Raw genomic sequence first — 7,803 nt, forward strand, 5'->3', positions numbered from 1 at the left:
GAGTCTCGCTCTGTCGCCCAGCCTGGAGTGCAGTGGCCGGATCTCAGCTCACTGCAAGCTCCGCCTTCCGGGTTTACGCCATTCTCCTGCCTCAGCCTCCCGAGTAGCTGGGACTACAGGTGCCAGCCACCTCGCCCGGCTAGCTTTTTGTATTTTTTAGTAGAGACGGGGTTTCACTGTGTTAGCCAGGATGGTCTCGAACTCCTGACCTCGTGATTCGCCCGTCTCGGCCTCCCAAAGTGCTGGGATTACAGGCTTGAGCCACCGCACCCGGCCAGCCTCATATTATATTTCTATTGGACACTGCTAGCCCAGAGGTTAAATGTAGAGGTTCGCTGGCTGTGGTGGCTCATGTCTGTAATGCTAGCACTTTGGGAGGCCGAGGTGGACGGATCACCTTAGGTCAGGAGTTCAAGACCAGCCTGGCCAATATGGTGAAACCCCGTCTCTAATAAAAATACAAAAAAAAAAAAAATTAGCCGGATGTGGTGGTGTGCGCCCATAGTCCCAGCTACTCAGGAGGCTGAGGCAGGAGAATTGCTTGAACCTGGGATGTGGAGGTTGCAGTGAGCCAAGATGGGGCCACTGCACTCCAGCCTAGGCAAGAAGGCGAGACTTCGTCTTAAAAAAAAAATGTGGAGGTTCAAATTCTGTCTCTGTGTGTCCTTGAGCAACTTCACAAACCTCTCTTGGCCTCAGTTTCCTGACCTATAAAACAGGTGGCACCTCTCCCATAGAGTTGCTCAGAGGAATAAATCAGAGGATTGCTTGAACCCAAGAGTTTGAGACCAGCCTGGGCAACAAAGTGAGATTCCCATCTCTACGAATAACAGTAAGAACAATAAAACATTTAGGTAGGCGTGGTGGTGCATGCCTGTGGTGCCAGTTGTTCAGGAGGCTGAGGTGGGAGGATCACTTGAGCCTGGGAGGTTGAGGCCACAGTGAGCCGTGTTTGTGCCACTGCACTACAGCCTGGGTGACAGAGCAAGAAAAAATAAAAACAAACAAACAAAAATGATTGAGTTAGCTATGTGCCAGGCCCTTGGGATTTGGTGGAGAACAAGCCCAGCAATACATCTGCTCTCATGGAACTCCCATCCTATAGAAGGGAGGTGGCCACTGAACAAAGACACAGGCTAACTTCTGGTGCTGATGAGGGCTGTGGAGAAAATGAAATACGCAGCTGTGCTAGAGGATGGCTGCTTTCACAGGGGAGGCGAGGGCATGCTGTCTTGTGGAGCAGGGGACAGTGAGCTAAATCTGATCCTCTAGTAGCTGGCCAGGGGATGCTCTGAGGGAAGAGCGTTCCCTGCAGTGGGACGGGCCAGAGCAGAGGCCACAGCACCAGCCCCTGCAATGGCTGTCTGTCTTCTGTATTCCACAATCAGCTTCACCATACTTTCCATTTCTTGGATCCAGCTCTCTACTGGCCACTGCACTGTCCCTGCGTGCATGACAACCTTTCTAAAGCTGGTCCACGTTATTTTCTTCCTCGTCTGTTTTTTTTTTTTTTTTTTTTTCCTGAGATGGAGTCTTGCTCTGTTACCTAGGCTGGAGTGCAGTGATGCTATCTGGGCTCACTGCAACCTCTGCCTCTCAGGTTCAAGTGATTCTCCTGCCTCAGCCTCCCAAGCAGCCGGGATTACAGGCATGTGCCACCACACCCAGCTAATTTTTTGTATTTTTAGTAGAGACAGGGTTTCACCATGTTGGCCAGGCTGGTCTTGAACTCCTGACCTCAGGTGATCCACCCGCCTTGGCCTCCCAAAGTGCTGGGATTACAAACATGAGCCACTGTGCCCGGCCCCTCATCTGTCATGCACTCTCCTGTCTGCCTAGCAAGTCTCCACCCTCCTTTGCCCCTCCAACTCTGGTCCCTTATTCTAGGAAGTTGCCCCTGGTGGTTCCTATTTCCTCTGGTCTCTCTCTGGGGTTCTTGTAGACTGAATACTTGATTCAGTACCATCCTGCCTCCAACCCCACTTTGTCTTTCTAGATCAGTTGTGGCTCCTCAACAAACTTGCCCCTTTCCTAGGGCAAGAACCAGAACATTCCTCCTACCACTGAGTTGAGCCATTCGATAATACCTACAGATTGCCAGAGCTCGGCTCTGGGGAAACCTAGAAGCATGTCTGCCCAGCAGAATGGAAAATCCCCCAATGGGGGAAGGGCCGTGGAAATTTCTTAACGTTCTCCTTCCAGATTTGGACATGCCCCAGAAAGCAGTCAAGCATTTGCTCAGTGACCTGCAAGAAGACTCTGTTCTTCCCACCCTGAGCCCTGTGCCCCGCCCCAGGCTTGAACCCAGGGAGGGCGGCTGGGCGGGGCTGGAGGAAAATAGCAGCAGTGGCGGCTGGCAGCTGAGCTTTGCCTCAAAGAATCTCTCTTAGGTGTCATCCAGTCCCATCCCCTCAGTTCAAAGATGAAGAAACAAGGTCAGTGGAAAAATCAGGCAAAACCACAAGTCTCCCCGTTCCCAGTCCAAGCTCCCTCTGTTGCCCCCTCTTGCTCGATTTCCTCATCTGCAAAATGGGAATAATAGTAGTAGCTATTTTGTAGTCGGTGATAGGTTAAGTGAGTTGAAGATGTGAAATATTCCATAAATATGGGCTATTTATCCTCTCCAGTCCTGAGCCTGAACTTTCTTGCAGCCCCGTGGTACAATGTGCAGCTCTCAACCCTCTCCTCCGACTTCCTAGAACATCCTTGAATACTAGAAATCCAGAGCTCTCATCTGGCCCCTCACCACTTACCACCTTGTAGGAGTGGGTGCAGCAGGACTTGCCTGTTGAGGTATTTGGAGTGGAACTGGGGTGTAGCGGGATATGAAAGTGCTTGGAAGTATTGTGCACTGGTGGTGGGAATGTAAAATGGTGCAACCACTATGGAAAATAGTATGGCAGTTTCTCAAAAGATGAAAAATCAAATTACCATATGATCCAACAATTCTACTTCTGAGTCTACACTTAAAGAAGTGACAGCAGGGACTTGATGAGATAACTATATACCCACATTCATAGCAGCACTCTTCACAATAGCCAAAGGATGGGAGCAACCCAGGTGTCTGTGACAGATGAATGGATAAGCAAAATGTGGTGTGTGCATACAACAGAGTACTATGCAGACCGAAAAAGGAATAGAATGATGTCACATGCTACAACATGTATGAACCATAAGGATATTATGCAAAGTGAAATAGGTCAGTCACAAAATGACAAATACTACCTAGCGGTCGGGTACGGTGGCTCACACCTGTAATCCCAGCACTTTGGGAGGCCAAGGTGGGTGAATCACAAGGTCAGGAGTTCGAGACCAGCCTGGCCAACATAGTGAAATCCCACCTCTACTAAAAAAATACAAAAATTAGCTGGGCATGGTGGCATGTGCCTGTAATCCCAGCTACTTGGGAGGCTGAGGCAGAATTTGCTTGAACCCGGGAGGCAGAGGTTGCGGTGAGCCAAGATCACGCCACTGCACTCCAGTCTAGGCAACAGAGCAAGACACCATCTCAAAAAAAAAAAAAAAAAGGACATGGCCAGATGTGGTGGATCACGCCTGTAATCCCAGCACTTTGGGAGGCCAAGGCTAGTGGATCACCTGAGGTTAGGAATTCAAGACTGGCCTGACCAACATGGTGAATCCTCTTCTCTACTACAAAATACAAAAATTAGCTGGGTGTGATGGCACGCGCCTGTAATCCTAGCTATTCAGGAAGCCGAGGCAGGAGAATTGCTTGAACCCGGGAGGCAGAGGTTGCGGTGAGATTGCGCCATTGCACTCCAGCCTGGGCAACAAGAACGAAACTCCATCTCAAAAAATGAAAAATAAAATAAAATAAAAAAGACAAATACTACATAGTTCCACTTATATGATGTACCTAGAGGAGTCAGATTTCTAGAGACAGAAAGTAGAATGGTGGTTGCCACGGGAGGAAGAAATAGGTTGTTTAATGGGTATAGAGTTTCAGTTGTAGAAGAGGGAAAATGTTCTGGAGATTGGTTGTACAATGGTGTGAATATACTTAACACCTACTAAATCATATGCTCAAAATGGTTCAGATGGCAAAATTTTTATTATGTGTATTTTACCACAATAATAATAATAATAATAAAGTGGTTGGGTCGGGCATGGTGGCTAGCATGGTGTGGTGGCGGGTGCCTGTTATCCCAGCTACTTGGGAGGCTGAGGCAGGAGAATCACTTGAACCCAGGAGGCAGAGGGTGCAGTGAGTAGAGATCGTGCCACTGCATTCCAGCCTGGGAGACAAGAGCGAAACTCTGTCTCAAAAATAATAATAATAACAACAACAACAACAACAATAAAGTGCTTGGAAAGTAGTCCAAATGGGCCTCTCCAGGAGATGTTGGACTTGAGCTGTCATGGTCTTTTTCATCCTTCCTGCCTTCCACAGGTGTTCTTTTAGCATTTTCTATAAGCCAGGCACAAGGCTAGGCACACAAAAACTGACATTCTATTGGCCAAGACAGACAATAAATAAAATTTGAGCCAAAGTAATCATAGCTTCTCTTTGCTTTCCTTTTCTTAGTGAAATTTTACCATATTTACACTAAAGGAAACCATAATTATGAAGCCATAATTTACTTTTTAAACTTTCAGAGCTTTCTTTTTTCTTTTTTTTTCTTTTTTGAGACAGAGTTTCGCTCTTGTTGCCAGGGCTGCAGTGCAATGGCCCCATCTCGGCTCACTGCAACCCCTGCCTCCCGGATTCAAGCGATTCTCCTGTCTCAGCCTCCCGAGTAGCTGTGATTACAGTCACATGCCACCATGCCCGGTTAATTTCTGTATTTTTGGTAGAGGTGGGGATTCATCATATTGGTCAGGCTAGTCTCAAACTCCTAAACTCAGGTGATCCACCCACCTCGGTCTCCCAAAATGCTGGGATTACAGGCATGAGCCACTGTGCCTGGCCCAGAGCTTACTTTATATGCTTTTTTGGGAGTGTTAAATTTTTTTTTAATTGAGGTATAATTTGCATGTAGCAAAATGCACCCTTTTTTAGATGTACAATTCCATGAATTTTGACACGTGTATTTAAAAAAACTCTATTGATATAATTTACATATAACAAATTTCAATGGATTTTAGTATGTTCAGACTTCTGCATCCATCACCACAATCAGTTTTAGAATATTTTCATCACCCCCAAAAAGTAACTTGAGACCCATGAGCCATCACCCACTCTTTTCCTCAAACTCCCAGCCCTAGGCAACCACTAACCTACTTTGTCTCTATGGATTTTCGTATTCTGGACATTTCATATAAATGGAATCATACGATATGTCATCTTTTGTGACATGCATCTTTCATCTAGTCTAATGTTTTGGAAGCTCATGCATGTTGTAGCATGTATCAGAACTGCCAAATAATGTTCCATCGTGTGGCTATGCTACACTTTGTTTTGTCTATTGATGGACACTTTTTGGCTATTATGAATAATACTGCTATGAACATTTGTGTACAAGTTTTTTGTGTAGACATACATTTTCATTTATCTTGAATGTATACCTAGAAGTGAAATTGCTAGGTTCTATGGTAACTCTATGGTTAGCATTTTGAGGAACTGCCAAACTTTTTTTTTTTTTTAAGACAGAGTCTCGCTCTGTCACCTAGGCTGGAGTGTAATGGCAAGATCCCAGCTAATTGCAGCCTCCAGCTCCCTGCAACTTCCACCTACCAGGTTCAACTGATTCTCCTGCCTCAGCTTCCCGAGTAGCTGGGATTACAGACACCTGCCACCACGCCTGGCTAATTTTTGTATTCGTATTAGAGATGGGGTTGCACCATGCTGGCCAGACTGGTCTCAAACTCCCAACCTCAGGTGATCTACCTGCCTCGGCCTCCCAAAGTGCTGGGATCACAGGCATGAGCCACCGTGACTGGCCGCCAAACTGTTTTTCAAAGTGGCTGCACCTGGCCGGTGCAGTGGCTCACGCCTGTAATCCCAGCACTTTGGGAGGCCGAGGGGGGCAGATCATCTGAGGTCGGGAGTTTGAGACCAACCTGGCCAACACGGTGAAACCCCATCTCTACTAAAAATACGAAAATTAGCCAGACGTAGTGGCTAACACCTGTAGTCCCAGCCACTTGGGAGGCTGAGGCAGGAGAACCGCTTGAACCCGGGAGGCAGAGGTTGCAGTGAGCCGAGATTGCGCCACTGCACTCCAGCCTGGGAGACAGTCTCAAAAAAAAAAAAAAAAAAAAAAAGTTCAAAGTGGCTGCACCAATTTACATTCCCTCCAGCAATGTATAAGGGTTCCAGTTTCCCTGCATCGTCACTAACACTTGCTATCCTCTGATTATTCCCATTCTGGTGTGTTGTGGTACCTCAGTGTAGTGTTGATCTTCATTTTCCTAATGACCAGTAGTGTTGAATATCTTTTCACGAATGGCTGTTGTTGGGCACTTCCATATGTTCTTTGGAAAATGTCTATTCAGATATTCAGATCCTTTGCTCATTGTTTAATTAAACTGTAAGAGTTTCTTATGCATTCTAGATGCAAATCACTTATCAAACAAATGATTTGCAAATATTTTCTTCCAGTCTGTGGGTTGTCTTTTCAATTTCATTCATTTTTTTTTTTTTGGCCCCCCGTGGTTGGTATTTCAGTCTTTTCACTTTCTTGATGGTGTCCTTTGAAGTACAATTGTTTTTAATTTTTATAAAATTCAATTTGTCAGTCTTCTTTCTTATCATTTGTACTTTTGGAATCTTATCTAAGAAACAATTGCCAGGCCAGCGCAGTGGCTCACGCCTGTAATCCCAGCACTTTGGGAGTCCGAGGTGGGTGGATCATGAGGTCAAGAGATTGAGACCATCCTGGCTAACATGGTGAAACCCTGTTTCTACTGAAAATACAAAAATTAGCTGGGTGTGGTGGTGCGCGCCTATAATCCCATCTACCCAGGAGTCTGAGGCAGGAGAATTGCTTGAACCCAAAAGGTGGAGGTTGCAGTGAGCCAAGATAGTGCCACTCCACTCCAGCCTGGTGACAGAGCAAGACTCCATCTAAAATAATAATAATAAAAATAATTGCCTAATCTGAGATCATGAAGATTTATTCCTAGATGTCTTCTAAGAGTTTTATAGTTTAGCTCTTCCATTTAGACTTACGATTCACTTTCCACTTTGAGTTAATTTTTGTGTATAGATATAATTTTTATTTGATTTTTATTTTTTAGGGACTGGGTCTCCCTATGTTGCCCAGACCGGCCTTGAACTTCTGGGCTCACGCAGTCCTCCTGCCTCAGCCTCCTGAGTAGCTAGGCCTACAGGCACATACCGTATACCCAGCTATGTATATATACTGTTTAAAAAATCAGGTTGGCCGGGTGCAGTGGCTCAAGCCTGTAATCCCAGCACTTTGGGAGGCCAAGACGGGTGGATCACGAGGTCAGGAGATCGAGACCATCCTGGCTAACCCGGTGAAACCACGTTTCTACTAAAAAAAATACAAAAAACTAGCCGGGCGAGGTGGCGGGCGCCTGTAGTCCCAGCTACTCGGGAGGCTGAAGCAGGAGAATGGCGTAAACCTGGGAGGCGGAGCTTGCAGTGAGCTGAGATCCGGCCACTGCACTCCAGCCTGGGCGACAGAGCAAGACTCCATCTCAAAAAAATAAATTAATTTAAAAAATATAAAAAATCATGTTTATTGAGGCATAATTTACATTTAAAAATTTTATTTTTGGCCGGGCGCGGTGGCTCAAGCCTGTAATCCCAGCACTTTGGGAGGCCGAGACGGGCGGATCACGAGGTCAGGAGATCGAGACCATCCTGGCTAACAC

This window comes from Rhinopithecus bieti, unplaced genomic scaffold (assembly GCF_001698545.2).
Source record: "Rhinopithecus bieti isolate Rb0 unplaced genomic scaffold, ASM169854v2 scaffold_36008, whole genome shotgun sequence".
NCBI classification, from domain to species: domain Eukaryota; kingdom Metazoa; phylum Chordata; class Mammalia; order Primates; family Cercopithecidae; genus Rhinopithecus; species Rhinopithecus bieti.